Below are 14,707 nucleotides of genomic sequence, written 5' to 3' on the forward strand. Positions count from 1 at the left end.
ATTACACTATTTGAATTGTGATACAGAAAACCTCGTTTCTACCGTTTTGGTACAGTACTTCTACTGTATACCAAATAACACTCTCAATGATAGAGCTCACATTCATAATAAGTGAAATGCCATTCCATTTATAACAGGATAGAGGTGTCAATATAATGTTCATGGAGACAGATTGACTAAAGATTAAAATGGGTTGCAACCACATGCAATGTACATGTAGGCAGTACTGTCTTTGCTTGACAATTTCCCCTTGGTTTGTACAATACTACAGATAATATCACAGTAGATCACATCTTTGGGGTTCATAATCTAGACACAAATACCTTCTCCCTCTGACATGTCATCGCTGTCAAAATACTACAATCCTACAGTAATTAGATGCAGTAGATTAAGACTTACTGAATTTGAAAAAAAAACCCCACAGAAATAGGGTATTTAGAGTCTGAGTGTAGGCCAATAAGTTTTGTACTGTGTATGGAGGTGTCATTTCAATCTGAAAGCCGTAAAATGCCAAACACTGGAATCACTGCAGATAAATCATGCATCAAATACACAACAGGTACCATAAAGACCTAAACGCACACTCTAAATGACGTCTTAGAGCAAACCTTTATGGTTTCCCAAACAACCTTATTTATTCTGTTGCTATGAAAGCTTCAATGTGTGGTCAACATGCTTTGTTTCTTCTACTGTAATTCCACCACAGATCGTGCCTGGAGATACTACAGTACTGTATCTTACTGCTTGCAGGCCTACATACATGTACTATAGACTACTAAAAGGACACTACCAGGAGGTTTTCCATACATGTACGTGTACCGGTACATGTACATACTGTATGCACTACAATTTTGTTACAATTAACCCTCACAGAACACAAAATTATATTGCATGTATTGTATTAAGCATGTACCATGGTAACCCATGATACTTAAAAGAGTATAAGAGACCTGTGCTTCCCGTATACACTTCATTGTAATCGCATGCAGGACACACAGATTTGTCTCCCTTTGGTGAGAAACAATATCTGGTACTCCTGCAGAGACTCCAACTCTCCCGTTTTCGACGGGAGATCTCCCGCCGAAAACCCATTTTTGCAAAATCTCCCGTTCTCCCGTTTGAGATTTAATTTCTCCCGCCCTGGCTCTTTGTCTCCCGTTGGAATGGATTTCTTGCATATTTCTATCGTATGTTGAAAAAATAAGCCTTAGATAGCACCAGAGAGCATCTAGAACCCTAGGAATTTCGCGCTTCGCACACATCAACTTTGAGTCTCCCGTTTGCTCGGGGTTTCAGTCGGGAGAATCTCCAGATCAGAAGGTACTTTGGGTTGGAGTCTCTGCTCCTGTACATGTAAATATGTGGAAATAACCTCTTAAACCATACAAAATACATCATAACTGACTGTGTTTTAAAGCCATGCAAGCATCTGAATGTACAATGTATTACTATTGGCTGTGTGATTGAAGCAGTTTACAATGTACCTTAATGCAATTTCTTTTTCATGACAACAGTAATGAACAGCGAATAATTCAACATTGTGATATCAGTACACCTTACATTGTATACATGTATATGACATTAAATACTGGACTGACAGAGATTTGGTAATAAAGGAATATGTGCTTGTATCTTTGCTGAGATGTTCTCCCCCCTAAAAGAAAGGCTCTACTACATGTAGTTCTAGTCATTATCAAAGCCATGGCTTGTTGTACAAACAAACCGTAACAAAGAAAGATAAGACCATGGAGCTCCATAGACTGTACATTGTAACTGTAATTTTACACTTTTTACATCCCAGCTCTACTATTAAGACTGCATGAAACTCATTCACATCCTGCGCTGCTGTCAGACCCTGTACTGAATTACATTCCTTTCAAACGTCTGCAACAGCCTGTAACTTCTAGTACGCTACAGTATGTCAATCAATGTTCAGCAAACAGCAGCAGAGATTCCAGTCAGTCTGTTCTCTCATAGACTCCAGGTCAATCTGAGCTGAGAATGTTGAGAATGGAAGTATCTCTCACCACTGTCAAGCCTAGTACACGTGACTCATTGATTTGATTCATGCTTGCATCTGTGTACCTCATACATAAACCTTCAGATGAGTGGGATCTAAAGTCCAAACTCAAATGTGGATATGTTGGGGAGGAAAATGTCAGTTTCACTTCCTCATAGAGATCCTGACCCATAAACATGTACACTAAACTGAGATAAAGTACAGGAAACTGTGTGATTTCAGGAAAGTCTCTCTAAATTATATCTGAATTTCATATGATTTTTTTTTCCTTGAAGTTTTTTCTATATTTTTTTTTCTTTCAAGTACATGTAAAAGGCATCACTACAGGATTTTGTTGGAGCCTAGCATGGAATCCATCAACATTGATAAACACATGAAACATTGATTATAATAATGTTAGGCCCTAAGTGGCAGACTTTGCAAATACATAGGTTAACTGGTAAAATACAAGTAGTATGACAGCCTAACACATCAAGTAATATGGAAGTTTAACAATGACTTGTAGGAAAGAATCACTGAGTCCCAATTTCCCCCTGAAGCTACTGAACCCATTCCCAAGTGGCCATGAACACTGAAGGTTGTCATGTGTCATTAAGGAAAAGTGGTGTGATGCCTGGCAAGAGCTGGGAATGAAGTTGTTAAAGTCACTTTATCAAACATCATCCATAGTCTTATTCCTGATTTGAATTCTAACATGCTACTATGTAATGTAATTCAGATTCAATACCCAGCATTTTGTTACGAAACAGAATGGCTATTGACAGAGAACCATCAAGTCTTTATTTAAAACTACAATTTCCATTGATCTACTTAGAAACAAACTGTGCATTTATATCTAGTCAGATACGGTTAAAAAGTGACAACTCATCAGTATGAACAACCATCCTTTCTTGTTCTTTTTTGTTGTCACTGTAAACAAAGCAATTTCTCAACTATTATGTAGGCCTACAATGCACACTATAGTTTCAAAAGCACACTGTTCACAGTAATTCAGAAATAGTTCTGAAATCTAGCCAATGAGACTACACTGACCCCGGCTCAGGAAGTGAAACAAAACCAGTGTAATCTGGGCTCCGCCTTCCTTTGCTTTCTGATAGCACTCAATGATTCAAGCTGCATTGACACTATTATCAAACTTGATAATATGACAGCTACAAATTTGTAAATTTGTACAATGTAGAAACAGTAAAACTTACAAAACAGATTCATCATACATCACGCTCCTAGAGTTGTTAATTCCTTAGAAGTCCTGGTCAAACAATATTTTGTATTTTACACGTGTAATCTGCACATTTTCTGATGTTGTACAAATTTGTACATGGACTTTAAAACAAAGTAATATTTGCCAAGAAAGAGGGATGGTATAGTTTTGGTTGCTCAAGGAGATTCAGGTTTTCACTTTTTGTGAGGTAATTTAGAAACCACTTTAATATATGAAATATCAAATAGGACACAATTCTAAGAGGAATTAAAAGTCTATTTGCTAAAAATCTGTTTGGAAATGGCTGAAATATCCAAAAGCAAAGCAGAACACAGTGGTTCTAATAAAAGGTGGGTCCCACCTTTTATCAAGACCTTGCTTGCTTTTTGATACTACATGTTCATTGTATGTCCCAGCCATTTCAAAACCGATTTTCATCAAATAAACTTTTAATTCCTCTTAAAACTATGTTCTTCTGTGCTTAGTTTTTTTTTAATTTCCTTACATGTACACAGTCTGTATCTGTATTACTCTTCGTGATTTCACTCCATTATTAAGCATGATTTACTGTATAATCATTTAAAGGGCCAGTTTACCTTTGGGAACAGTGAAAAAAAAAAGGTTCAAGATAACACATTTGATGCATACAACTGTATATGCACATAATGTGTAGGTCTGTAGTATCACAAAACATCCTACCATAAAAATTTTTGCAATAAAGCCTAAAATGTAAGGAAACATCGGTATTTTACTCACAATAAACCTTAACTGTAGACGGTTTTATAGCCTGGAAACATTTTTATTATAACCCCTACTGTTAATATTTTGCGTATTTAACAATTTAGTTAACATCTATTATACGGATTCAAACTTTTACAGTGGTTGTTTCTATCCCTAATTCACATTTTAGAACTATTATTAAGCACTTATGCTGGGTTTTTGTTTCATAATCTGCAAATAGTAAATCATGCCTTTAAATTTGAAAAGAATGACAAGGTTATTTGCTTTCCATGTACAATCTGTGAGCTTTCCTAAATTACACTCTTCATCTGCTCTACAACACTTCAGGTAAATTATTTTATTTATTTGACACTGCATGGTCATGGTGGTGAATATGGCCTGAAATGAAATCTACCAAACACAACGATAAAAGTTGCAACAAAACATCCGTGTAGTCTCAATGGACAGATTATGGCATTTGGAAGTTCCACAAAGTAGTGTACATTGTATGCACACAAAAAAAGTGATTTTGGCAGCAACCACACTGTGTTGGCCTACATACCGAAAATACAAATTACAATGTACAGTTCGACCTCGATTATCCGGCCATGTCGGGACCTGTGCTCCTATCCGGATAAGCGAATTGGCCAGATATGGGAGACACAATGTTAATGTACAAAGGGTGTATGTAGCTGCCGTCCAAGCTGCCGTCCCAGTGCACTGGCAGCTCGGCAGGTAGCGTATCCCGCAACGGTGGCGTAATCTATGCTAGCCTGCGCAAAATTGTAGTCCCGTCTTCACAAAAATAAAGTATATCATCTTTATGTGAAAATCATGTTTTACCTCATTAGATATTGAGAAACCTATCATGCACATCCTATGAAATTAGTGAAATAGATCCATGATTTTCTCAATTTTTGGATGAAAAAAAAAGTCCTTCACTGCGTGAACGCATCCGGATAATAAAGATTTCCGGATAAAAGGAGGCCGGATAATCGGGGGTGAAGGGTGCTGCACATTGTAGATGAGGAAATGTCATCACTTGCTGTAGCAAGTCTCCCATTGACCGACAAGTCTTTTTTTCCTCTTATGCCATGAAATACAAATTAAAACCATCTGCATAGTGTCTTTTCCCTCAAATTCTTGATGTACGGTACTGCTTATGATTCGCAATACGGAAAAAGTTATTTTTCCAGCTGCTGACATCAACACCTTGGCTTACAATGTACAGTACATCTCTTCATCAGTGGCAAGAATGGGTAGCAAAAATCCTGCGATCTCACTGGTAGAGAACTGTGTGATTATTTCTTTACTGGCCACACAATGACTCACAGTGGTGAACATGTTATTGAGTGAGGTATCACAAACTTTTCAAGCATATGTAAAGACTGAAAGAGAGATGAAGCTATAGAGTCTGTACATTGTACAGTATTATCTCACATTTGATGATATTGCTCCAGATTGTAATTTTCCAAGTAATCAGAAGCCACAGCACAGCCTTGGTGGCAATGGTCAATCTACGCTATAAAAAAAAAAAATGAATAAAAAAAAATGCTCGAATTTGAAATATTTTGTATGATCTACAAAATATATCTCTGATAAGTTTTCCTTTTATATGTACCTTCTTTGCAAGATGGCTGGGGTAATAAATTACCTGATACAAATAATATACACCTATACAACTTGCACTTTCATGAACAGCAACAAATAAACTTATCAAAACAATTAAGTTTTGGTGAATTCTCTTTTGACCCATCATTTCTCTAAGTACAATTGTACTGTGATATCACAAATTGTTGTACAAACGTACATGATGTAAATGTAGTCCAGGGAATAATTTTACATCTCAAATTTGATTAACAGTTTTGATCAATGGGAAAACACTTTACAAAGTTCTGTACAGTCGTGTATGCAAAAAACAAAACAAAACAAAAACAAAAAACGAGACATTTTGTATAGCAGTCATATGAAAATGCTTTAATTAAAAAATTGCCATGTGATAACAGGGAAATTATTCCTCATAGTCCTCGTATATATGTTACCCGTTGAGGACGGGCTGATTTTGCTACAACACGCATTTCCTATAGGCATTTGCCCGAGTACACTCGGGACTCATCATCGACAGGTTTAAAATGATGATTGCACATTGTAGGCAAACCTTTAAAAAAAAAAGAAGACTTTTGAATGGATTGTCTGACTTTCCTCAAACTTCACTGACATTTTAGTAACATTTCCGAATGTGCTAAATCCACATTATTAATATTCTTGGGGCAACTTCGAATCTGAATCTTGACAGCAAATGTACATGTACCTATGCAGTCGTTGATATAGAGTGAAAGACATGTACACTATGTACAGTATAGGCATACAAATCTCACATTGAGACTGATGGGACAAAAGCTTCTTTTTTGTTGTAATTGTACTGGAGAATATGTGACGCTATATGAAAATAAAATAAAAGAGTCTATACACAAGCAACACTACAGTTTTGGATGGCCAAGACTTTTCCCCTTCTTAGCAGTGGAATTTATTCATACAGTTTGTAACTGCTGTTAGTTTTAATACAAGTTTATTAACACTTACATTTACTTAGGGCTCATTTTCATGCCAGTCCAGTTTCACTTGAATCGGTATATATGCAGTACAGTGTACATGTACAGTAAATATCACTTTTCCTCATGTTCATAATCTGTCACTTTCATGAGTTTAAACAAACAAACAAACAAACAAACAAACAAACAAACAAACAAATAAACAAACAAACCACAAAGCAAAACAAAAACAAGCACAAAAACAAACATTAGAAAACACCACATCATTAGAGCTACAGCTCTAAGTGTACCAGAATTATAAAGGTGGTGGTTTGACAATAATAACTTTAGATTTGTACAAACCCAGAGGATAGGATGGTTGCAAAAACTTCTGCATCTAATGAAACATATAATGTATATAGGTTGGAAAGCATACTAGTAGTTTGATCCACATGCTGGTTTCATGTAAGTAAGGGAAAGGAATATCCTTTTTTTCCCTGCAATTATGAGGTTTTAAAGGGACTGTACAGTAGTGGTTGAGGTAGGGATTCATGTTTTGAACATTCCTAAGTGAGATAATGAAAAGCCTCTTATGAAATATGAAAGAGCATGTAATTTTAAGAAGGAATCAACGTTTATTTGATGAAAATTGGTTTTCAAATGGCTGAAATATCCAAAAGATTGCTAATAATAAAAGGCGACATGCCCCAACTTTATTAGTATCTCTTTGTTTCACCTTGTTTTTGGATATCTCAGCCATTTCAAAACCGCTTTTCATCGAATAAACTTTTGATACCCCTTAGAACTGCATGCTCTTTGACATCTCATAGAGTCGTTTCTGAATATCTCACAAAACGTTAAAAGCTAAATCTTCACCTCGACCAGAACTGTACACACCCTTTAAAAAATGGCACTGAAGACAAAGGTCTTTGTTTTACTTGGAAATGTTATACATGTAGGCCTGGAAGGGCTTCTACAACTGCAGAAATCTTGAAGAAAAAATTAACCAATTTTCTCACATAATAATGGAAGAAAAATAGAAGAAAATAACACTGCCATTAAAACAGATAAGATGGCATCATATTTGCTGAAATGGGAATGCCTGAATACAATGAAAATTTAGATTTAGCCTTTCCAATCCCTTTGATCTCTTAGGGTGTGTTTATGCTCAATTTGCGAAGGCAGAATCAGCGTTTTGAAATGCTGATTCAAAACGCTGATTCAAAACGCCGTTCAAGGGAGCACTGTTTATGCTCACTTTCTTCGAGCCTTGGAAAGAGCGTTTGCGATTGCTTTGCTAACCTTAGCAGAGGCAGGTCAAATTGGGGCGCGCGCTGCGATTGGTGGCCTGGCCTGGGAGAGCAGCTGGGAAAGACATGCGTATACACAGTACATGGGAAAATTGAACAGGCCAGGGTAGCTGGCTGGCCGGGCGCGCGCTTTTTCATGTGAACCGGAAAGGCGTTTAGATGACGTCACTCTAAACACGTTTAGAAACGCTGTTGCGTTTATGCTTCCCCGTCAAACGTGATTAGAAACGCCGATCGTAAACGCACCTTTTTGTGTATTTTGGATCGGCGTTTTCAATCAGCGTTTCCTTCGAAGTGAGCATGAACGCAACAGCGTTTTGCACTAATCACGTTTCAAAACACTGATACTGGCCCAAAAAGGGGAAGCATATACACGGCCTTAGTGGTACAAGTATTATTTTTTCTCTTTCCTACAATGTGTTTAGTAGCAATGCTTGATATATCTCTTCCCAAGAGATATACAATACCAGTACAGTTGAGTTGTACTCAGAATATTGTAGATTGCAAACATAGTGCAGTCCTTTATTCGTAAATTATGTGGATAGTGTGTCTATTATTACATATTTCATATTGTATGTGTAATTATGCAAGTGTGTGTGTGTGTGTGTGTGTGTGTGTGTGTGTGTGTAAAGGGGATAGGACAGATGTAGAGTGCAAGGTTTGAGGGGCAGCTGTGGAGAGCCTGGGGGAGTGGGTATGCTTGGTCTATTAAAGTAACTTGATTTCATTCTGTTTTGCTAAAACAAAGTTTTAATTTCAGTTAATTCCTCTGTTTAAAAAAGAATAGTATACATTAAGGAAATACTTTTGCTGTGTCAGAATTATGAAAACATGTTACTTTGTTTATCAACTCCCGTTATCTTACTGTCCCTTTTTTTATGTCAATGGAAATGAATCTACAAAAACCATGGGGGGGGGGAATAATGTGTGTGGGTGGGTGAACTGAGTGGGTTAGTGAACTTGTGGAGGGAAGGGAGGTTAGGAAGTTATGCATGGGAAAAGGAGATTGGGGGCTGAGGGATTGCAGATGTCTACATGCATAATTTGCTAGTGTACATGTAACTGTAGTGTAGGCCTACCCTCTGTGGGAATGGGTACACTATTTACTGTAAACGCCATATATTTCGCGAGTCTAAATTTTTGCGAATCGGGAACTCCCGACGATTTCGCTAGTGGTTAAATTCGCGATCGGGGAGTCCTGTACTGAACGGAGAAGTGTACACGCGTACGTCACACTCACATCGGGATCAGAGTCAATATTTTCGCGTGTCTTTAATTTCGCGAATAGCACCTGACTCGCAAAATTCGCGAAAATAAAAACCTCACGATATATTCGGCATATACAGTATTCTAGACTAGGAGTTAGCTAGGGTACCGGTACATGTGGCCAGGTAGGGAGGGTCTTTGTTACTTTTTTGTTAGATTTATAAAAGATTCTGCATTATCATTTGTCACTGTTTGACTACCTACGGTACATCATTACCTGGAAATCTAATCACATTCACAATAGGCCTAGATACCTCTGCCAAGGAAGGAGGTCATGTTTTCAACAGCATTGCCATTGGTTTGTTTGTTTGTATGTTTGTGTGAAAATAACTTTGAAAAGTTGTGGATGGATTTGCATGAAACTGGCAGGAAAAGTTGATAATGACAAAGGGAACAGATGCTTAAATTTGCAGTTGGCAACTTGTAAATGGTAATGAATTTTTACAGGGTTTTTTGAAGGATTTTTGATCTTTTTTTTTTTGCAGAAAGAGTCTTGAAATGGAGTCTTGAAATGGATCAAGTTGCATAGTGTAGGCCTACACTGTATATTAGAGGTTTGTATTATTAAGCGCTCTGAAGCGTGTGTTCTGCTCTGGCGAGGTGCCATGCAGCTGGAAGTTGATGTTCTAAACAAAAGGCTTCCATATTGGGAAATTGAACAATTTCAGCATGTTGCATGTACTAGCATCTAGGCCTATAGGTAGAAATGTGTAGCTGCTTGGCAAAAGTCTGCACTCTCATATGATCAGAGTGCTTTTCAAATTCTAGTTTTGTATTAAAATTGCATGTAAAATATGTTCAGCAGTTTTATCATTCATTTACATGTAGTTGAAACAATTTGTGGGGCTACGTACACTCCCAAACATATTTTGCATAATCACCGATTGTGTAAATTTAACACTTCGTTCCTATTACTGGTACATGGAATCAGAAATAAAAAGACAAGATATCTAGTGAAAAAACAAAAACACCAACAATCACAAAATGAACTTAAAAGTTTACTGTAAGCTGACCACAAGCTGTTAGATATGTGGTGACACTATGTCAATACCCATAACTATCTTTCCCTTTGATATTTTATCACACTAACCTGCTACTTTAATAGTCTAGATCTTTATTCCCCATCCCTTCCCAACCAGTGAACACCAAAGCAAAGTCTTTACAAGCTGACTGTGGTCTGATGCTTTATGCCTGAGTGATAGTGATGGACATCGCTGACGTTTACTAGAACTACTGTATGCTCTATTGTAATTTACATGACTACCACCATGCACGTGAGACAAACATTCTGAAGCATAATAAGTCAACAAATCCAGAATAAAAGAGAGCATTCGTAACAGTCGGGATCCACATAAACTTTGTGCCATACACGGTAGTGGCGGTCGGTGAGTTCCGTGCCGCATTTAAACTGACATTAAATTTCTACCAATGCAGTACATTGTACCACCACTACCACTCCACCACCACCACACCACAGAATGGTGCGTGCACACATTCATTGATGGCCGGTCCCCCATTGATACTATACTTACAGTTAACACTCGGCTTTCCCGCACCGCCAGTGACACCTTTTCCCGCACAGCTTTCGCCTCTTCTTGATGTCTTCGTAGCATCCGCGCATGAGGCCGCTCTTTATCCCCCATTCTGCCCTCCTTTTCAATTCTTCAGAACGTGTTGATTCTAATTCAGTCAGATGTTTCCAATAAAGATCGACGATTTCAAGTAAAGAATATTCCCACAGCACCAGTCGCCATTATCACTTATTACAGGCAGGTGTACATGCATTTCTTACTGCGTATATTGTATGGCTGCTCATTCCGAGAGGCGGAGATCGGCATACCATCCATGCATGGAAGGCGAAAAATGTTTACTCGTATAGATGTACCACACAACTCGGTGGTCACGTCGATTTTGGGGGTGGCAGTATGGCGGTGATAAAAAGTTACTACTATGCAATGTAACACAAACATACATGCAACATGTACGCAGACACTGATAATTGGTTGAATTTTGTCTTACTTTCACGTAAATGAGAATTAATTTATGACTTTGGGACAGTGAGTTTGCGTTCATAAATCATCGAGTAAAGTGGAGCAACCCAGGTCACGTAAGGTCACCCAGCTAGAAGTCGAACGGTAAGCACTATTTGGGCACCCGTCCGTTTTGCCGAGAAATGTAAAAACGCTGCCGGGAAATGAAAAAAATATGTATTTCAACGGTTTTACGGATACATGTAGATGATGAATATTCATGATGAAGCGGGACGGGTGCCCAGATAGTGCTTACCAAGTCGAACCAAAAATATTAGAGCGTATGAAACGCCATGTGTTACAAAAATCAAGTACACAGTACAGTAAACCCCTGCCAATGATCAGAGGGTTTCCTTTGTTCGTGCAAAATAAAAACTACTGCAGATTAGGTTTCCAACTCTACAAAAGAAAAGAAGAACCTCTGATCAATACTTCATGTCCGCACGCACAGCATGAAACCTCTGATCAGTAGTTTTAACCATGGCCGGCGCCACGTTAATATCAAAAGTGTGTGTGTGTGTGTGTGTGTATGTGGGGGGGGGGGGGGGGGCATTTTCCGGATTTCATGAACTAACAAGAAAAAAAAAAGAAAAGGGGACCCATCAGCGCAACTTTTGGTGCCACTTCCGAGATTCTTCATCAGCGGACAAGCAAGCAAGCAAGCAAGCAAAAAAAAAAAAAAGTCTTCGGCGGATAAACAAATGCCTTACCGCGCTCAAAGTTTTCATTCATTTTTTTTTTCTCGTGCCACTTCCGGGGTAAAAAAAAAAGAAAGAAAAAAAGTGGGGGCCCAAAGTGGTGACACCCTATTTATTCCTATTTACGGATGCAAAAAAAAGAAAAGAAAGAAAAGAAAAAGAAAAAGTGTGGGGGCCCTCACCCTCACCCCCCCACCCCCCCCCCCCCCCCCCTCCCCAGTTCCGCCGTCCCTTTTCACTCTGCACGCACGGTTCGAAATCATTGCACTCGTCATAATATAGTGGATCCCTTTCAATATCAAGCTTCCTTTGACCAACCATCCTTCTCTTTGCCCCCTTCCCTTCCCCTCTCAATCTTCATTTTTTTTTCTTGAGAAGAAATAGAAATACGGCTGGTATGTGTGCGAAATTAAATAGCATTGTTAGGGCCTATTTTTATAATTGACTTACAGCACATCTTGAAAATACTTTATGAGACGACAATTGAGTGAATGGCAAGAGATTGAAGTGATCGACATGTTTGAAAGTTTCATGCCACAATCATGACGTGACATCATGAGACATAGTGCACTCCCATTATAACGAAATTTCGTTGTAACGAAGCAAATGATATTAAATGATAATAATAATAAATAAGACTTATAAAGCCCTTAATTCTGACGTTTCTATAAGCTTATTATTGTATATACGGAAAAAATAGGACTATTTACCGATAATGTACATATTACAACAACAACAACAAATTAGGCTTGGGTTTATATAACTTTTAAGCTATGATCTAAACTTATCTACACTTCCAGCAAGTAAAAACTCAGATCCCGAAATTATCATCATTAAAGCCCGGGTTCAATGTGGGGGAGACCCGCGGAGATTTTGCATTTTCAGAACTGAAATTCAGCAATCTGGTGCACACTTTGGGTGAAATACTTGGACAGATTTGTAAAAACAACAACAACAAACAAACAAACAAACAAGAACATATTTTTGTGGGGGGGGGGGGCCCAACTGTCCCCTGCAAACCCCCCCCCCTCCCCGATCAACGCCCCTGTTTGCTAGCGAAGAAATATGTGATATTCCACTTGGTTCCTATAGTAAGTAATAACTCCGTGCCTTCTGCAGGGGCGGATCCAATTCCATTATATATGCTCTGCTTTACAGCATTGAGCACTTTTCAATCCTCAACAAACTATATATTCCCGACGGATATATACCCAACGGATATATATATATATATATATATATATATATATATATATATAAGCCAAAACACATTATTTATAATATGTCGGATACGCCTATTGGATACTATGAGCTCCAAACGCTCAAGGAAATATAACAAGAATGTGCAGACCCTTCACCAGTACGGTGAAAGTATTACTTCCTTCGGATCATAATGGGAATCAAAATACGAGGTAATATGAAAATGAGAAGTAATGTCCCTTACCAAGGAGCAAATTTTATAGAACTCCCACAAGATTAATATTGCTCCTTTTGTTTTTGGTTTTTTTTAAATTTATTTTCCGTATAAAAACAACAACAAAATAATAATCGTACAGTCAACAGAATGATATCTAAAATACGGCTGGATTGCCCTACTCATCAAGCAGCTGTGCCTACACGACACAGCTGTTCTACCGAGGGGTCCAGGAACAGAGTAAATTATAAATGCAATAGGAAACATCAAATGCGAAAAACAAAAACAAACATTACTATAACTTTTAAACAATATCTTTAAAAAAAAAGTGAGCAAGAATTAAGTAACACCCCACCCACCCATCCTATTTTATAAACTTAATATTTATCTTGATATGAACATTATGAAAAAAAATACATATAACAAATACAGTTTATTTTATGCCACATTTAAATCAAAAATATTTCGGAATAACATCATTAATCATTTTATTAAAACTGGTTACACTTGAACAGCACTTAGGCTCTGAAGGTAATTCATTATAATTGGAAGCTCCTCTTTACGAAAACATTCTTCGACAATATTCGGTCTTGGGTTTGGCAGTGAAAGGGTACCGTTTGAGCGGAGAAAATAATTTCGGGACATAAAATTAAATAATTCTTTAAGATATGGGGTACTATAGTCATGGAGACATTTGAAAACCATGCTTTTTGCGCCTTACGTTTAAAAAATCCCAGTTCAGAATTTGATGAATTTCATGATTTGATACATGCTTATATGGATTTATCCCAAGAATTATCCTACCCGCCCTATTTTGTAACTTTTGTAATTGCGAAGTATATTTCAGCGAGGCCGAGTCATAAATCATATCGGCATAGTCAAACAGAGAGAGTATAAAAGAATTATATAATAATTTTAAGCATGTTTCATTAAGAATATGACGAAGTCGACCAAAATATTTGACAAGTTTACCAGCTTTACCAAATAATACATTAATGTGAACATCCCACTTTAATTGCTGGTCAAGTGTAACTCCAAGGTACTTAACTGTTTCTTTGTGTTTGATCGCCTGCCCGCATAACTTATGCGAAGGGCATTGCGGCGTGATAATAAAGAGCGAGAACCAATAAAAAAACTCTCAGTCTTTTTGGAGATTAAGACTAAGTTTGTTAACAGACATCCAATCGTACACTCTTTTAAGATCGTTGTTTAGAACGTTTTCAATATGGATATGGTCATTATGTGAAAAATATAACACTGTATCGTCTGCATACAAGTGAATGCGATAATTCTTTACTTGACTGACAATGTCATTGATATAAATCACAAACAGAACTGGGCCCAGGATAGAGCCCTGTGGGACACCATGTTGTATATCTAAAAAATTTGACATAGAAGAATTTAAAAGTGTTCCGACTTTTCGATTTGTTAAATAGCATCTAAACCAAGCAAGACAAGCGTCAGAAAACCCCATTCGCTTTAGCTTTTGCAACACAATGAAAGGATCCACCGTGTCG

This window comes from Diadema antillarum, unplaced genomic scaffold, assembly GCF_040938485.1.
Source record: "Diadema antillarum isolate AM-2024a unplaced genomic scaffold, OU_Dant_1.0 seq00000333_RagTag, whole genome shotgun sequence".
Lineage (NCBI taxonomy): Eukaryota > Metazoa > Echinodermata > Echinoidea > Diadematoida > Diadematidae > Diadema > Diadema antillarum.